Source organism: Heterodontus francisci, unplaced genomic scaffold (assembly GCF_036365525.1).
Source record: "Heterodontus francisci isolate sHetFra1 unplaced genomic scaffold, sHetFra1.hap1 HAP1_SCAFFOLD_222, whole genome shotgun sequence".
Classification (NCBI taxonomy): domain Eukaryota; kingdom Metazoa; phylum Chordata; class Chondrichthyes; order Heterodontiformes; family Heterodontidae; genus Heterodontus; species Heterodontus francisci.
Window position 1 is genome coordinate 2,062,501 of NW_027141699.1, and position 19,980 is coordinate 2,082,480.

The following is a 19,980-nucleotide window of genomic DNA, read 5'->3' on the forward strand; positions in this document are numbered from 1 at the left end:
ACAGTGCATGTCAGTTCAAATGGCCACACTACATGTCACTTGAAATGGTACTTGTGCTCATCACTTAATATGGCCATCGAGCATGTCACTTAAAATGGCCATCGAGCGTGTCACTTAAAATGACCATAGAGCATGTCACTTAAAATGGTGGCTTTGCAAATCACTTAAAGTGGCCGCAGCGCATGACACATAAAATGGACGCAGTGCATACCACTTAACATGGGTCAGTGAAAGTCACTTAAAATGGCCAATCTGCGTACCACTTAAAATGACCGCAGTGCATATCACTTATAATGGTCGAGCATATCTCTTCAAATGGCGACAGTGCATGTCACTTTAAATGGTCACAATGCATGTCACCTAAAATGGTCACAGACAATATCACAAAATTCCCGTTGTGCATGTCACGTAAAATGTTTGCAGGGCATATCACATAAAATGGACACAATGCCTGTCACTTAAAATAGTCATATGTATATCACGTAAAAGGGCTAGAGTGCTAATCCTTTAAAATGGCAATGCCAAATATCACGTAAAATGATCGTACTGCATACAGATCACACACAAACCAAGAAAGACCTAATTCAAATCAGGCCTGTGTTAATACGAACTCGAGTGTGTGTGTGTGTGTGTGTGACACACCAGGAAATAACCAATTCAAACCAGGACTCCCTTAATGCCAGCTGGATTGGCTGTGAGTCCAACTCATACACAAGGAAAGGGCCAATTCAAAACAGGCCGGTGGTAATCCCAGCTTGAGTGGTACTGAGTCCCACTCATGCAATATAAAAACATCAAATCAACCCTGGCCTGTGTTAATCCCAGTTGGAGTGATGCCGAGTCACATTTACACAACAGGGAAGGGAACATTCAAACCAGGCCTCTGATAATCCGAGTTGGAGTGCTACTGTGTCCCACGTACATACCAGGAAAGAGTAAATTGATACCAGGCCGGTGTTGATCCCAATTGGAGTGGTACTGAGTTCCTGTCACACACCAGGAAAGGGCCAGTTCAATCCAGGCATTTTTTTAGTTCTATCTGGAGTGGTACAGAGTGCCACTTACACACCATGAAACGGCCAGTCAAACACACATCAGGAAAGGACCAATTCAAACCAGGCCTGTCTTAACCCTAGATGGAATGGGACTGACTACCAGTAACACACAAGGAAAGAACCAATTCAGACCAGGCCTCTGTTAATCCCAGCGGGTGTGGTACTAAGTCCCATTCATACACCAGGAGAGGTCGAAGCCAAACCAGGCCGTGTTAATCCCATCTGTAGTGGTACTGAGTCCCATTCACGAAACAGGAAAGAACTAATTCAAACCAGGCCTCTGTTAATTCCATCTGGAGCGGTACAAAGTTCCACTGACCCACCAGGAAAGGGTCAATTCAGACCAGGCCTGTGTTAATCTCAGATGGAGTGGTACTGAGCCCCATAATTTACCAGGAAAGAGCCAATTCAAAACAGGCCTGTGTTAATTCCTGCTTGCTTGGTACTGAGTCCTACTCACCCATCAGGAAAGGGTCAGTTCAAACCAGGCCTGTGTTAATCACTGCTGGAGTAGTACTGAGACCCATTCACACACCAGGACATGGCCAATAAAAACAAGGCGTGTGTTAACCCCTGTTGGAGTGGCTCTGAGTCCCACTCACATAGGAAAGGGTCAATTCAATGCAGGCCAGCGTTAATCTCAGCTGGAATCATAATGAGTCCCACTCAGACGCCAGGAAAGTACCAGTTCAAACCAGGCCACTGTTAATCCCAGATTGAATCCTACTGAGTCTAAATCACTCACCAGGAAATAACCAATTCATACGCCCAGTCAAGCACATATAAGGAGAGAGACAATTCAAACCAGGTCTGTGTTAATATGTGTGATGCTGAGGCATACTCACACAGAAGGAAATGGCCAATTCAAACCAGGCTTCTGTTAATCCCAGCTGGAGTGCTACTGAGTGCCACTCACGGAAAAGGAAATAACCTATTCAAACAATGCCTCTGTTAATCCTAACTGGAGTGGCACTGAGTCCAAGTCAAAACAGGAAGCAAGTGTCAGTTCGAACCAGGCCTGTGATAAGCCCATTAGAAGTGGTACTGAGTCCAACACAAACACCAGGAAGTGGCCACTTCAAGCCAGGCCTGTTTAATCCCAATAGAAGTGGCATTGTGATCCACACTCACCGGGCAATGACCAGTTCAAACCAGGCCTCTGTTAATCTACATGCAGTGATACTGCGACAAAATCACTTAATAGGAACTAACCAATTCAAACCAGGCTGATGTTGATCCCAGTTGGAGTGGTACTGAGTCTCACCCGTACAGCAGTGAAGGTCCAGTTCAATTCAGGCATTTTTAAATACTATCTGGAGCGGAACTGAGTCCCACTCACATACCAGGAAAGTGACAATTCAAATGATGCCTGTTGTATTCCCAGGTGGAGTGGGAGTGAGCCACAGTCACACACAAGGAAATGACCAATTCAAACCAGGGCTCTGTTAAACCCATGTGAAGCAGTGCTGAGTCCCTCTCACATACCAGGAAAGAGCCAATTCAAACCAGGCTTGTGCTTTTTTCTATTCATTCATGGGATGTGGGCGTCGCTGGCCAGGCCAGCATTTATTGCCCATCCCTAATTGCCCTTGAGAAGGTGGTGGTGAGCTGCCTTCTTGAACCGCTGCAGTCGATGTGGGGTAGGTACACCCACAGTGCTGTTACGAAGGGAGTTCCAGGATTTTGACCCAGCGACAGTGAAGGACTGGCGATATAGTTCCACGTCAGGATGGTGTGTGACTAGGCGGGGAATTTGCAAGTGGTGGTGTTCCCATGCATTTACTGCCCTTGTCCTTCTAGTTGGTAGAGGTCGCGGGTTTGGAAGGTGCTGTCTAAGGAGCCTTGGTGCATTGCTGCAGTGCATCTTGTAGATGGTACACACTGCTGCCACTGTGCGTCGGTGGTGGAGGGAATGAATGTCTGTAGATGGGGTGCCAATCAAACGGGCTGTTTTGTCCTGGATGGTGTCGAGTTTCTTGAGTGTTGTTGGAGCTGCACCCATCCAGACAAGTGGAGAGTATTCCATCACGCTCCTGACTTGTGCCTTGTAGATGTTGGACAGGCTTTGGGGAGTCGGGAGGTGAGTAACTCGCCTCATGATTCCTAGCCTCTGAACTGCTCTTGTCGCCACGGTATTTATAGAGCTACTCCAGTTCAGTTTCTGGTCAATGGTAGCCCCACGGATGTTGATAGTGGAGGATTCAGCGATGGCAATGCCGTTGAATGTCAAGGGGAGATGGGTAGATTCTCTCTTGTTGGAGATGGTCATTGCCTGGCTCTTGTGTGGCGCCAATGTTACTTGCCACTTATCAGCCCAAGCCTGGATATGGTCCAGGTCTTGCTGCATTTCTACACGGACTGCTTCAGTATCTGAGGAGTCACGAATGGTGCTGAACATTGTGCAATCATCAACGAACATCCCCACTTCTGACCTGATGATTGAAGGAAGGTCATTGATGAAGCAGCTGAAGATGGTTAGGCCGAGGACACTACCCTGAGGAACTCCTGCAGTGATGCCCTGGAGCTCAGAGGATTGACCTCCAACAACCACAACCATCTTCCTTTCTGCACGGTATGACGCCAGCCATCAGAGGGTTTCCCCCCTGATTCCCATTGACCTCAGTTTTGCTGGGGCTGCTTAATGCCATACTAGGTCAAATGCTGCCTTGATGTCAAGGGCAGTCACTCTCACCTCACCTCTTTAGTTCATCTCTATTGTCCATGTTTGAACCAAGGCTGTAATGAGGTCAGGAGCTGAGTGGCCCTGGCGGAACCCAAACTGAGCAGCACTGAGAAGGTTGTTGCTCAGCAAGTGCCGCTTGATGGCACTGTTGATGACACCTTCCATCACTTTACAGATGATTGAGAGTCGGCTAATGGGGCGGTAGCTGGCCGGTTTCGATTTGTCCTGCTTTTTGTGTCCAGGACATACCTGGGCAATTTTCCACATTGCAGGGTAGATGCCAGTGTTGCAGCTGTACTGGAACATCTTGGCTCGGGGCGCGGCATGTTCCAGAGCAAAGGTCTTCAGTACTATTGCAGAAATATTGTCAGGGCCATAGCTTTTGCAGTATCCAGTGCCTTCAGTCGTTTCTTGATATCACGTGGAGTGAATCGAATTGGCTGAAGTCTGGCATCTGTGATGCTGGGGACTTCGGGGGGTGGGGGGCGGGGGCCAGATGGTTCATCAACTCGGCACTTCTGGCTGAACATTGTTACAAATGCTTCAGCCTTATCTTTCGCACTGATGTGCTGGGCTACCCCGTCATTGAGGGTGGGGATATTTGTGGAGCCACCTCCTCCAGCTAGTTGTTTAATTCTCCACCACCATTCACAGCTGGATGTGGCAGGACTGCAGAGCTTAGATCTGATCCGTTAGTTATGGGATCGCTTAGTTCTGTCTATCGCATGCTGCTTATGCAGTTTGGCATGCAACTAGTCCCGGGTTGCAGCTTCACCAGGTTGATACCTCATTTTGAGGTATGCCTGGTGCTGCTCCTGGCATGCCCTCCTACAATCTTCATTTTACCAGGGTTGGTCTCCTGGCTTGATGGTAATGGTAGAGTGGGGGATATGCTGGGCCATGAGGTTACAGATTGTGGTTGAGTGCAATTCTGCTGCTGCTGATGGCCCACAGTGCCTCATGAATGCCCAGTTTTGCATTGCAAGATCTGATAGAAATCTATCCCATTCAGCACGGTGATAGTGCCACACAACACGATGGATGGTATCCTCAATGTAAAGGCGGCACTTCATCTCCACAAGGACTGTGCGGTGGTCACTGCCTCCAGTACTGTCATGGACAGATGCATCTGCAGCAGGCATGTTGGTGAGGACGAGGTCGAGTATGTACTTCCCTCGTGTTGTTTCCCCCACCACCTGCCACAGACCCAGTCTATCAACTATGTCCTTTCAGTCTCGGCCAGCTCGGTCAGTAGTGGTACTACCGAGCCACTCTTGGTGATAGACATTGAAGTCCCCCACCCAGAGTACATTTTGTGCCCTTGCCACCCTCAGTGCTTCCTCCAAGTGATGTTCAACATGCAGGAGTACTGAGTCATCAGCTGAGGGAGGGCGTCAGGTGGTAATCAGTAGGAGGTTACCTTGTTTGACCTGATGCCATGAAACTTCATGTTGATCATGGATTGAATAGGACAGAGTCCCAGTCACCCGCAAGGAAATCACCAATTCAAACTAGATCTCTATTAAACCCATCTGGAGCGGTACTGAGTCCCACTCAGACGCCACGAAAGAGCCAATTCAAACCAGGCCAAAGTTAATCCCATCTGGAGTAGTACGGAGTCCCACTGAAACACAGCTGGAAAGGATCAGTTAAACCAGGCCAATGTTAGTCCCAGTTGAATTGGAACTCTGTACCACTCTCACATCAGGAGAGGGCCAATACAAACCAGGCCTCCGTTAATCCCAGGTGGAGTGGTACTGAGCCCCACTCACACACCAGGAAAGGGTCAAATCAAACCAGTGGCGCAGTGGTTAGCACCGCAGCCTCACAGCTCCAGGGACCCGGGTCCGATTCCAGGGACTGCCTGTGTGGAGTTTGCAAGTTCTCCCTGTGTCTGCGTGGGTTTTCTCCGGGTGCTCCGGTTTCCTCCCACATGCCAAAAGACTTGCAGGTTGATAGGTAAATTGGCCATTATAAATTGTCACTAGTATAGGTCGGTGGTAGGGAAATATAGGGACAGGTGGGGATGTTTGGTAAGAATATGGGATTAGTGTAGGACTAGTATAAATGGGTGGTTGATGTTCGGCACAGACTCGGTGGGCCGAAGGGCCTGTTTCAGTGCTGTATCTCTAATCTAATCTAATCTAATCTAATCTTACATCCAGCTGGAGTGGTACTGAGACCCACTCACACACGAGGAATGTGCAAACTGAAAACAGTCCTGTGCTAATCCCAGCTGAAGTGGATCTGAGTCCCACTCACACATTTGGAGAGGGCCAATTCAAATCAGGACCCTGTTAATGCAAGTTGGAATCGCACTGAGTTCCACACACATACACCAGGAAGTGGCCAGCTTAAAGCAGGCCTTGGTTAATTCCAAAAGGAGTGGTACTGAGTCCAAATCACTCACCTGGGAATAGCCAATTCCATCCAGGCAGTTAGAGTGCTGCTGATTCCCACTCACACTTCAGGAAAGGGTTCTCTCAGGTCTAACTCCGACATGGTCATCAAACCTGCAGACAAGGGTGGTGCTGTTGTTGTATGGCGTACCGACCTCTACCTTGCAGAAGCTCAACGCCAACTCACAGACACCTCTTCCTACCTCCCTCTGGACCATGACCCCACCACCGAACATCAAGCCACCGTCCAAAGGACTGTCACTGACCTCATCTCCTCTGGAGATCTTCCCTCTACAGCTTCCAACCTCATAGTCCCGCAACCCCGGACAGCCCGCTTCTACCTCCTTCCCAAAATCCACAAACGGGACTGTCCCGGCAGACCCATTGTGTCAGCCTGCTCCTGCCAAACTGAACTTATTTCTTCCTATCTAGACTCTATCTTTTCTCCGCTGGTCCAGTCTCTTCCCACCTACATCCGTGACTCTTCTGATGCCCTACGTCATTTTGAGAATTTCCAGTTTCCTGGTCCCAACCGCCTCCTCTTCACTATGGACGTCCAATCGCTCTACACCTCCATCCCCCACCAGGATGGTTTGAGGGCTCTCCGCTTCTTCCTGGAACAGAGGCCCAACCAGTCCCCATCCACCACCACCCTCCTCCGCCTGGCTGAACTTGTTCTCACATTGAACAACTTCTCCTTCAACTCCACGCACTTCCTTCAAGTAAAAGGTGTCGCTATGGGTACCCGCATGGGTCCTAGTTATGCCTGTCTTTTTGTGGGATATGTCGAGCATTCTTTGTTCCAGTCCTACTCAGGCCCCCTCCCCCAACTCTTTTTCCGGTACATTGATGACTGTATCGGTGCCGTTTCCTGCTCCCGCCCCGAACTAGAAAACTTTATCAACTTTGCTTCCAATTTCCACCCTTCTCTCACCTTTACATGGTCCATCTCTGACACTTCCCTTCCCTTCCTCGACTTCTCTGTCTCCATCTCTGGGGATAGGTTGTCTACCAATATCCATTATAAGCCCACTGACTCCCACAGCTACCTCGACTACACTTCTTCACACCCTACCTCCTGTAAGGACTCCATGTCATTCTCCCAGTTTCTCCGTCTCCGACGCATCTGCTCTGATGATGCTACCTTCCATGACGGTACTTCTGATATGACCTCCTTTTTCCTCAACCGAGGATTTCCCCCCACTGTGGTTGACAGGGCCCTCAACCGTGTCCGACCCATTCCCCGCACCTCTACCCTCACCCCCTCCCCTCCCTCCCAGAACCTTGACAGGGTTCCCCTTGTCCTCACTTTTCATCCCACCAGCCTCCATATCCAAAGGATCATCCTCCGCCATTTTCGCCACCTCCAGCGTGATGCCACTACCAGTCGCATCTTCCCCTCCCTTCCCCTGTCAGCATTCCGAAGGGATCGTTCCCTCCGCGACACCCTGGTCCACTCCTCCATTACCCCCACCACCTCGGCCCCGTCCCAGGGCACCTTCCCTTGCAATCGCAGGAGGTGTAATACCTGCCCATTTACCTCCTCTCTCCTCACTATCCCAGGCCCCAAACACTCCTTTCAGGTGAAGCTGCGATTTACTTGTACTTCTTTCAATGTAGTATACTGTATTCGCTGCTCACAGTGTGGTCTCCTCTACATTGGGGAGACCAAGCGCAGACTGGGTGACCGCTTTGCGGAACATCTCCGCTCAGTCCGCAAGCAGGACCCTGAGCTTCCGGTTGCTTGCCATTTCAACACTCCCCCCTGCTCTCATGCTCACATCTCTGTCCTGGGATTGCTGCAGTGTTCCAGTGAACATCAACGCAAGCTCGAGGAACAGCATCTCATCTACCGATTAGGCACACTACAGACTGCCGGACTGAACATTGAGTTCAATAATTTCAGAGCATGACAGCCCCCCACTTTACTTTCATTTTTAGTCATTTTTAGTTATTTTTTCTTCCTTTTTTTTGCATTCCTTTTTACATTTTTTACAATCTTTTTTTGCATTTATTTCATTTCATCTTAGTTTTTTCAGTTTGCTTACCCACTGTTTTTTTCAGGTTGTTTTTCTTCAGGTTTGCACTTGCTGATGTTCTATATTCAGTATATTCACACCTAATCTGTACTAATGCTTTGTCTTTCAAAACACCATTAACATATTGTTTGCCTTTGCTCCTTGACCTTTTGGTCAGCTATGTGGCCTGGTCCAATCTGCACCTTCTCCTTTGTTATCTCTTGCCCAACCCCCACCTCACTTGTTTATAATCTGTGACTTTTCTAATATTTGTCAGTTCCGAAGAAGGGTCACTGACCCGAAACGTTAACTCTGCTTCTCTTTCCACAGATGCTGCCAGACCTGCTGAGTTAATCCAGCATTTCTTGTTTTTGTTTCAGGCCTCTGTTAATCCCGTCTTGAGTGTAAATGAAACCCATTCACGCATCAGGAAAGAGACAATTCAAAACAGGCCTGTATTAATCCCAGCTGGAGAGGCACTGAATCCCATTCACACACCATGAAAGATCCATTTCAAAATAGACCTGCGCCAATCCCATCCTGAGCTGTCTTGAGTCCAGCTCACAGACCAGGAAAGCACCAGCTAAAAACAGGCCTCTGTTATTACAGGATGGAATGGCACTGCGTTCCACACGCACACCAGGAAAGAGCTAATTCCAACCAGGCCTTTGTTAATCCCAGCTGGAGTGAGACTAAGACACTCTCACCTAGCAGGAAAGATCCAATAAAAACTAGCCTGCGTTAATCCTATCTTCAGTGGTACTGAGTCCCACTCACACATCAGGGAAAAGACAATTCCAACCAGGCCTTTGTTAATCCAGCTGGAGTGGTATTATGGCCCTCTCACATGCAAGGAAAGAGCTAACTCAAATCAGCCCTCTGTTAATACAAGTTGTACTGGTACTGAATCTAACACATACACCAGGAATGGGCCAATTCAAACCAGGCATGTTTTAATTGCAGTTCTGAGGTTATGAGTCCCACTCACGTACCACGAAAGAGCCAATTCAAACCACCCCTGTGTTAATCTCAACTGGAGGGGCACTGAGTCCGACTCACATACCACATACCAGAAAAGAGCTAATTCAACCCAGGCCTGTGTTAATACCAGTCTGAGTAGTGCTGAGTCCCACTCACACACCAGCAATGAACCAATTCAAACCAGACAGGTGTTAATCCCATTTTACGTGCTACTGACATCCACGCACACCAGGAAAGGGAAAATTCAAACCAGGCTTGTTTTAGTCCCAGCTGGAGTGGTACTGAGTCCCAATCACATACCAGGAAAGAACTAATTCAAACCAGGCCTCTGTTAATCCCGTATTGAGTGTAAATGAAACCCATTCACGCATCAGGAAAGATAAAACTCAAAACAGGCTTCTGTTAACCCATCTGGAGGGGCACTGAATCCCATTTACACACCAGTAAAGAGCCAATTCAAACCACCCCTGTGTTAATCTCAACTGGAGAGGCACTGAGTCCCACTCACATACCACATACCAGAAAAGAGCTAATTCAAACGAGGCCTCTGCTAATCCCATCTTGAGTGGCACTGAGTCCCACTCACACAGCAGGAAAGAGCCAATTCAAATCATCCCTGATTTAGTACAAGCTAGAATGGCACTGAGTCCCACTCACACCAGAAAAGGGTCGATTCCAACGAGGAATGTTTTCACCCCAGTCTCAGGGCACTATGGCCCAATCACACACCAGGAAATAGCCAATTCAAAACCAGGCCTTTGCCAATCCCGATATGATTGGAACTGAGTCCCACTCACGCATCAGTAAAGGGTCCATTCAAACCAGGCCTGCGTAAACCCCAGTTGTTTGGTACTGAGAACCACTCGCATGCCAGGAATGAGCTTATTCAAACCAGGCTTGTGTCAATTCCAGGTGGAGTCGGACTGAGTCCAACTCACACGCTAGGAAACAGCGAGTTAAAACTAAGCCGGTGTTATTCCCAGGTGATTTAGAAATGAATCCCACTCACAGACCAGGAAAGGGCATATTGAAATCAGCCCTGTGTTAATGCAAGCTGGCATGACACTGCGTTCCGCACACAAACTAGGAAATGGCCAGTTCAAACCAGGCCGCAGTTGAACCCAGTTAGATTGGTATAGTATCCCACTGACACGCCAGGAAAGGGCCAATTCGTATCAGCCCTGTGTTACTATAAGCTGGAATGGCATTGAGTTCCACACACACACCAGGAAATGGCCAGTTTAAACCAGGCCGGCGCTGATCCCAGGTGAAGTGGAACTTAGTCCCACGCACACACCAGGAAAGGGCCAACTGAAATCAGCCATGTGTTAATATAAGCTGGAATGGCACTGAGTTAGACGCATAAACCAGGAAATGGCTAGTTCAAGCCAAGGCTGAGTTAATGCCAGATGGATTCTTCCTGAGACCCACTCACATAACAGGAAAGAGCCAATTCAAAACAGGACTGTGCTAATCCCAGTTTGAATGGTACTGATTCCGGCTCACACACAAGAAAATGGGCAATTGAAACCAGGCCTCTGTTAATCACATCAGCAGCGGCACTGAGTCCAACTCACGCACCACGAAAGTTTGAATTCAAACCAGACCTGTGTTCATTCCAAGTGGCGTGGTACTGAGTCCAGATCAGACAGCAAGCAAGGGAAAATATGAACCAAGCCTGTGATAATCCCAGTTGGAGTGGTACTGAATCCCACTCACATAGCAATAAAGAGCCATTTCAAACTAGGCCTGTGTTAATCCCATCTGAAGTAGTACTGAGACCCACTAACATACCAGGAAAGAGCCAATTCAAACCAGGCCTCTGTTAATTCAAACTGGAATGGCACTGAATTCCACACACAAACCAGGAAATGACCAGTTCAAACCATGCTTCAGTTAATTCGGATGCTTTGGAACTGAGTGCAAATCACTCACCTGGAAATATCCATTTGAAATCAGACATGCGAGAATCTCTGTTGGAGTGGTACGAAGATTCAATTACGCAATAGCAAAGGGACAAATCAAACCAGATTTTTTAAAATTCTAGTTGGAGTGGTACTGAGTGCCAGCCACGTACCAGGAAAGAGCCAATTTAAACCAGGGCTCTGATAATCCCAGCTGCGGTGTCACTGAGTCCCAGTCACAGACCAGGAAAGAGCCAATTTAAATCAGAGTTGTGCTAATCACACGTGGAGCAGCACTGAGTCTCATTAACATATCAGGAAAGACCCAGTTCAAAACAGGCCGTTGTTAATGCCAGCTGGAGTGGCACTTGTTGGCCAGGGGCTGCAAGAAATACAGAATCAGTTACAAACTGCTGGGATCGTTTGACCTATAGTAACCTGGAGCTCGGACACTGGCCTGTGCTGGTAAAAACAGTTTGAACTGATTACTTTATGAGACAAGACAAAGGATCGATCACAGGAAAACAGCCTTATTTGGACACGGTGTGATGCCGTTGTCTTTGGGCCTGGGCCAATTAAGAGAAGATGTGAACGAGGTGAGCAATCCTAAGCCAACCAGAAAGACACAGCTCAGATTTGGAGAGATAAGGGAAAGGATAAGAATAGAGCTTTTTGGGCAGAGAGCCAGTGAAGAATCCGGACACAAACCATCGTGTAAGTGGAAGACCCTGCGTGAGCAACGCGGAGATGATGTAGAAGAGAGAGACAACCGAACGCCTGGCCAGCGTTAACTCTCCCTTTTTCGTGTATTATACTTAGCTTTCCGTGACTCGGTCAGGGAAAGGTCAGAGGAACCTAGTGGGTGCTTATAAATTCTAGCACGTTTTGTTATTAACTGCATAACTCAGTTGAAGTTGCATGCTTTTGTCTAACTAAGTGCATACGCCTTATTCTTACATTGTACATCACGGTGAATAAAGTACATTGATAGTTAAAGAAAGGACTAAGTTTCCTCTTCTTTGAACGAAGCCATTAGCTGCAGCTGTGGATTAAGCTGGAGAGCGGCTCTCCTGTAACCCGATATCCCAAACACCCAGCCTGAGCCTGAATTAAGAGCACTTCAGTCCCACGTGACGGCCAGGATCAAGCGGGTGAAGGGAATGAAGGGGACAAGAGGGAGTTGACTCCGCGCCACGGTTTGCATAATTGGCGTCCCTGTGTGGGCTCGAGGATAAATCTCTCCGTAGTTCAAGAAGGGGAGTAGAGACAGCCCTGGTAATTATAGACCTGTGAGCCTTACTTCGGTTGTGGGTAAAATGTTGGAAAAGGTTATAAGAGATAGGATTTATAATCATCTTGAAAAGAATAAGTTCATTAGAGATAGTCAGCACGGTTTTGTGAAGGGTAGGTCGTGCCTCACATACCTTATTGAGTTTTTTGACAAGGTGACCAAACAGGTGGATGAGGGTAAAGCCGTGGATGTGGTCTATATGGATTTCAGTAAGGCGTTTGATAAAGTTCCCCACGGTAGGCTGTTGCAGAAAATACAGAAGTATGGGAGTGAAGGTGAATTAGTGCTTTCGATCAGAAATTGGCTAGCTGAAAGAAGACAGAGGGTGGTGGTTGATGGTAAATGTTCATCTTGGAGTATAGTTTCTAGTGGTGTACCGCAAGGATCTGTTTTGGGGCCACTGCTGTTTGTCACTTTTATAAATGACCTGGATGAGGGTGTAGAAGGGTGGGTTAGTAAATTTGCGGATGACACGAAGGTCGGTGGAGTTGTGGATAGTGCCGAAGGATGTTGTAGGTTACAGAGGGACATAGATAGGCTGCAGAGCTGGGCTGAGAGATGGCAAATGGAGTTTAATGCGGAAAAGTGTGAGGTGATTCACTTTGGAAGGAGTAACAGGATTGCAGAATACTGGGCTAATGGGAAGATTCTTGGTAGTGTAGATGAGCAGAGAGATCTTGGTGTCCAGGTACATAAATCCCTGAAAGTTGCCACCCAGGTTAATAGAGCTATTAAAAAGGCATGTGGTTTGTTAGCTTTTATTAGTAGGGGGATCGAGTTTCGGAGCCACGAGGTCATGCTGTAGCTGTGCAGAACTCTGGTGCGGCCGCACCTGGAGTATTGCGTGCAGTTCTGGTCACCGCATTATAGGAAGGATGTGGAAGCTTTGGAAAAGGTGCAGAGGAGATTTACTAGGATGTTGCCTGTTATGGAGGGAAAGTCGTACGAGGAAAGGCTGAGGGACTTGAGGTTGTTTTCGTTAGAGAGAAGGAGGAGAAGAGGTGACTTAATTGAGACATATAAGATAATCGGAGGGTTGGACAGGGTGGATAGTGAGAGACTTTTTCCTCGGATGGTGATGGCAAACACGAGGGGACATAGCTTTAATTTGAGGGGTGATAGATATAGGACAGATGTCACAGGTAGTTTCTTGACACAGAGAGTAGTAGGCGCGTGGAACGCCCTTCCTGCAACAGTAGTAGACTCGCCAACTTTAAGGGCATTTAAGTGGTCATTGGATAGACATATGGATGAAAATGGAACAGTGTAGGTCAGATGGTTTCACAGGTCGGCGCAACATCGAGGGCTGAAGGGCCTGTACTGCGCTGTAATGTTCTGAAAAAAACGAAACTCGAGCTGAACCGAACTGGCAAAGTCAAGAGAGAACAGGAACTTAGCGGTTAATTTGTAGCTACTAACATAAGATGACAAAACAAAGGGAATCTCCAAACCCTGGAGACACGGATTGTTTTGATTGGAAGGGATTCCTCCAACAATGCGTAATAGCGAAGTGGCCACAATACAGAGAATATGGCGTTCACACAAGCGACAAGGGAAAACCCGTAGGGGAAGCCCTCTGGAACACTGCACAAACAAATATGTCAGCTAGGATATTTGAAAAGATACAGAAGTCAGTCGCTTTCGGCTGTTTACTTGAGGAATAGATAGAATGGCAACAGCAGGCTAAAATGAGCAGAACAGAATCGAGGAAGAGATACAAAAAGCTCCATGAGGAGGCAGCCCGCCTTGATGAAAAAGTAACCGATTTGCAGGGACAGAGAAGTGCGGATTTGATGCTTATGAACCAATATCAGTTACAGTGTGAAAAACTAGTGACGGAAAAAAGTAGGCGAGAGGGAGAAGCCCAAGCAGCTAAAGCTGAGGTGGAAGGATAGAAACAGCAATGTAGTGATTTACAAACTGCCATGAATGTGATTCAGAGAGCAGCTCAGCAAAAGAGAAGTAATTCAGCTGATCACACAAACTGTCAAAAATACATAGCGAGACTGCAAGAGCCGCTAGCCACGCAGAGAGGTATAATCTGTGCTTTTGCACCCGAAGGAAGTTTGGAGAACGGTGAAGGGGACATAGATTGGAATGAGTTGGCAGACAAAGCGGCTAGATACGGCCATGATGGCGGAGACAATCTATACGAGGATCCTCTGCCAGCATAGGAGCGAGAGCCAAAGGAGCCATCGGCCCCCATGGCCCCCCTGGTGACTACTAGGGCATCGATTGGAGCAGATGGCCAGGTGGCAGCTGGCCCTTGTATGACATATACCTCTCCAATGGGGGTACAGCAATTGAGGGATATTGCAAAAGATATTGGGACGTGCACATCTGGGGATGATGTAAGGGAGCTGTTCCAAGCGGTCAGTCAACAGAGAGGAATATATGGCTTCGATGATGCTGAAGAAAGAAAATTAATTATAATGTGCCTACACCCACACGTGCACTCCGCCATACCGGTGGAGCAGAAACTCGGTGGAGGCACAAATGAGGATTTAAAAGAACAAATATTAAATGTCATGGGCGCTAACAGAGGGGACCCAGTGGAGGCGCTCGCAAAATGTTATCAAAGAAAAGGTGAATACCATGTTGCGTTTGCGGCCCGCATCTGGGCGGTGTTTCAAGGGGTATATGGCGCGAACCTAGATAGAGACAATCCAACGGCAGACATTAGAAACCGATGGCTGAGAACGCTGGTGTTGCATGGCACTGAGGAACTAAGAAGGATGCTAGATCAATTTGATCCGTCAGATAACACGCACACAGTGGCTTGGGTCCTCATGAGGATGGTTAGATCATGGGAGAAGGAAACCACAAAATTCCCCAAGGCCGCTGGGGGAAAGGCAATGCCTGTCAATGATCAGACAATAACCTGGAGAAATGAAGGGACGGAAACTGCACTGGGGGCACTTCACCCAGCCTTTCAGACAGGAGGAAGGGGTAGAGGCATTGGGGGAGGATCCGTCCCAGGAAGAGGGAGAACTCCGGGCGAGCTGACCCACTGCTATAACTGTGGTCAGAAGGGGCATTTCAAAAGAGAATGCCCTTCCCTGAGACGGGAAAATGCAGGACGGGGACGAGGCCAGAACAAACGCCAGAGCCTACCCGTGGAAGGACCAAATAGGTCAAATCCTCAATGTGATATACTAGAGATAGCACCGTCTTTGGGGTTTACCCTGAACCACAATGACGGTCGCAGGCCTCTCTGTTATGGGTGTGCGACACGCGGTTGGATAACACAGGGAGACCCCTAGTGAATGGTAGGGTTGGAGGCCGCCCTGTCACGTTCCTTTGGGACACTGGAGAATCACGAAACACTGTAAACACCACCAATGTTAGTCAAGTAGATTTGAAAATACAAAGTAAACTTGTTTTACGTGGATTCACAGGACATTCACAAGTGGGATATGTGAGCATACCGTTGGAAGTTAGTGTGGAGGACGTAGCAATAGAGCACCCAGTGGTTCTCATTCAGTTACCCGGAGAACAAGTACATATATTCGGGTGTGATTACATGGCTAAAGCGGGACTCTGTTTTGACCCTATTAATTGCGTGATTTGGAAAATGCCCTTGGGCATGGGTAGTATAGATTACACATCCGTCCCAGTGGGGGAATACCATGATAGGATATGTACATTCAGGGAATTGTGGACAGGACCAGAAGAAATGAGCAGCGATAATGAAGTACAGCAAATTATTACACGGAATTCAGTAGTATTTGCTCGAAATAAACATGATTGTGGCAAAATGACCGGAAGTGTGTGTATACAGGGTGCGACCCGAAACCACAGAAGCAGTATGATTTTTCGAAACAGGCAGAAGAGGAGGTGGGAAAGGTGATACAGAGTTTGTTGCTACAAGGGATAATAATACCGGTAGCCTCCACTAACAACTCACCTATTTGGCCTGTGAGGAAACCAGACGGTAGCTGGCGACTAACGATAGTCCATCATGAATTAAATAAGGCAACCCCGGTATCGACCCCCACCGTAGCAACTAGCCCAGAGACGGTAGTTAAACAAAGTGAGGACGAACAGTGGTTCACGGTTTTATACATAAGTATTGGTTTTTGGTCTATACCACTGGGGAAAGAATGCCAATATAAATTTGCATTTACCTTTCAAAGACAACAATATACGTGGACCGCCCTGACACAGGGATTTCATAATTCCCCGTCTATATTTCACCAATGTTCAAGGGAAGGGTTAAAAGGGTTTTCAATGACTGAATGTCTGGCGCAGTATGTAGAAGACTTACTGCTACAAACTGAAATGGAACAGGAATATTATCAGTTACTAAGTGAAGTACTGCAATTGGTACACAAATTGGGACTAAACGTAAACACTTAAAAAGTGCAGGTTATGAAACAGAAGGTTACTTACTTGAATATGATCTTGACACCGGGAAAGAGAGAAATTGGTAGTGGCGGTTAGCAGATTCCCTGTCCCGAGGGATGTAAAAGGGTTGAGATCTTTCCTGGGTTTGGTGGGATATTGCAGGGACCACATTGATGGATTCGCTACAAAAGCGGCCCCATTAATGGAACTATTGAAAAAGAATGTGGCGTGGGAGTGGAAAACTGAACACACACAGGCCATTTCAGATTTAAAGCAAGCACGAGCTGCTGCGCCGGCTCTGAAAACCCCAAATCCAACGGAGCCATTTTCATTGGAATTAGCTACCACTGACATCATCCTCTCAGCAGTTCTGTTATAGGAGACACACGGGAAATTGAGACCAGTAACGTATGCCTCGTGTATGCTTTCACCAGTATACCAGGGGTATACAACATGCGAGAAACATTTGTTAGCAGATTTTTGGGCAGTACAGTATTTTACTTACATAGTGGGACTGAACCCACTTACAATATTGACAGAACATACCCCCAAGACTGTAGGAGCAAAGACGGGTCAGTAAGTCAGAACCGAATTGCTAGGTGGACACTTTTGCTGCAGGAAAGAATCATAAGCGTGAAAGGATTAAAAACTACCACTATGTTGGCCGACAACCTAGTGTATCAAGGAGAGAAACATGAGTGTCAAGTGTTGATATGTAAATGATCCCAAGGGACCATTTCTATCAAAACAAAAAAGAGGGGGTAGGAGTGGATTGGAGATAGTAACAGGGCCCGAAAGCAAGGATGCAAAGGAAAAATGAGAACACCACTTGAAAAATTTTAGGTGGATGGTTGCTCATCAGTACAGGATGGCGAGAGGAAAACTGGGTGCGGGATATATGTAGAAGACGAACTCGGTCAGGACAAATTTAGCGCAGCCTTAAATTTGCCTAAAACCATGAGCACGCAGGCAGCAGAATTAGCAGCCTTTGCATATGTGGTTGGCCACCTAGAATACTTCCCGCCTCGATCAGTGATGTATTCTGGTAGCATGTATGTCTGTAATAGCCTCACAGACCATTTGCTGTTCTGGGAGGCGAGAGGTTTTGTCTCAGCGGATGGGAAGCCCCTTCCATCGGCTCCATTATTAAGATACATCTTTGAAGGAGCACAGGGGAAAGGATATGGGATCACGAAGGTAAAAGCTCATTCAAAACTTGCTCCGGAAGGGAACAGGAAAGCGGATGAGCTAGCAAAACAAGGTGCTGTTAGTGGGCAGGAATGGCAGCCACCGATTGAGGACATTGGGAAACAGAAAGGAAAACAGGTTAAGGTCATGGATTTAACAGAGGAGCAGAAGAAAGATGGAGTATTAAAAAACTGATAGAAGGAGTAGAGTCAGATACATACAAAGAGTACAAGGGGATATATATTCAGGACGGAGTAGTTTTATGTGAAGGAACATTTGTAATGCCAGAGGGGGGACAAAACCAAATAATTCACTGGTACCATGACTTATGGGGAGTTAAAGGGACAGAGAGTACCCTGGAAAGGATAAAGGAGGTGTGCTGGTGGCCTGGAATGAAAGGTGACGTGGAACATTATGTCAAAAGTTGTTTGATCTGTGCACAACACAACCCGATAGGAATGTCAAGAAAAGGGCTCTCCGACATACTAGACCAGTGGAAGGGCCTTGGACTAATTTACAGAGAGACTATGTAGGACCCTTACCTCCCCCTCCAAGAGGGTTTAAATACATTCTAGTAATAGTAGATACGTTTACCAAATGGGTGGAAGCTTTCCCAAACAGCACAAATACAGCAAAAGTGACCGCGAAAATTCTATTAGAAAGGGTATTCACCCGTTGGGGTTTACCCCGAAGCATAGAATCAGATCAGGGAACACATTTTACAGCCCAAGTAATGCAAAATTTAATGACCCTCTTTAAGGTTAAACAGAAATTCCAGATACCCTATAGACCACAGTCCAGTGGAATTGTGGAAAGGATGAATCGGACAGAGAAAAACATGACAACTAAAATGCTACAGCAGCACAAGGTGGCCTGGTAGGTTGTTTTTGCCCTATGTGTTGATGGTAATCAGGAATACCGCAGCTTCATCAACTTCATCCCTATAAACTCATGACGGGAAGGGACATGAGCGGAATGGAGAGGTTGGTAGGTTTGGACTTGTCCGAACCTGAGGTGGACAGTATTATATGAGAAAAATGGATACAACAATTAGCAGAAACAGTGAGAGAAGCAAATTACGTGGCAGCTCACCAACAAGGAAAGAAGAGACAGCAAAGTAAGTCTTATTTCGATGCAAAAGCCAGCCCGATAGAGTTGATCCCCGGGCAAAGGGTAATGATCAGAATATACCAGGCCATCTCATTTTTGAGTCCAAAGTTCACCGGTCCCTATGAGATAGTAGATAAAGCTAGTCCATCTGCATATAAATTATTGACGGCACCAGATAAGAGTGGCTGGTATCACATTAATCAGTTAACGTTCGTAGGAGAAAAGCAAGATAATCACACTTGGCATGTGATGCTTGATGCTACTGATGTTCCGATCGAAGGTCAGGGAGATCAAGAGCAGGATCAACTGCGGATACAAGCGGAAGTGTTTGAAAGACAACCTGAAGTTGTACGTCCACATACAGAGGGAAATCGAGGGAAAAAAACTAAAGAAAAATACAGAAAACAGGGGCAGTAAGTGGGCTAGGAGAAATGGACGGTTAAAATCAGCAACAAATTGGGAACAAGATATAGACCGTCTGGCTCAATGTATGGAGAGACTGGACTTAGAATAGGATAAGAAAGAAACTGTAAATAAGAGCAGAAATTACACTTGTATATTAAAGGTTCAGCCCACAATGAAAACGGTGATACATTGCATTGCAATTGGATTGACCATATTTGGGACTATAGGTGAATCCGAATCGAAGCTATCACGATGAATTCACGCGCAGGAAGCAGTGTCAACACAAAAAGACCATCCCCTGGCCAGAAACAACTTTGCTCGGCAGATCAAGATAGTTCGAACCAACAAAGGACAGCGAGAAGATTTATGCGGGGGTGGATGGGTTGGCGAGCGCAGGAAAACATTGGGTAAACTAGAGGGAACAGAAGTTTGAAGTGTTAGGTATCATATCCCCGACACGGGAGAAAGTTGACCTACCCTTTAAAGAGAGTCCATAACATGGGCAAGAAACAGGAGGGTATTTGGATATCTTTAAATAACCCACCATCTCATGCCATAGTAATGGATGGTGTTGAGAAAGGGGTAGATTTGTCAAAATG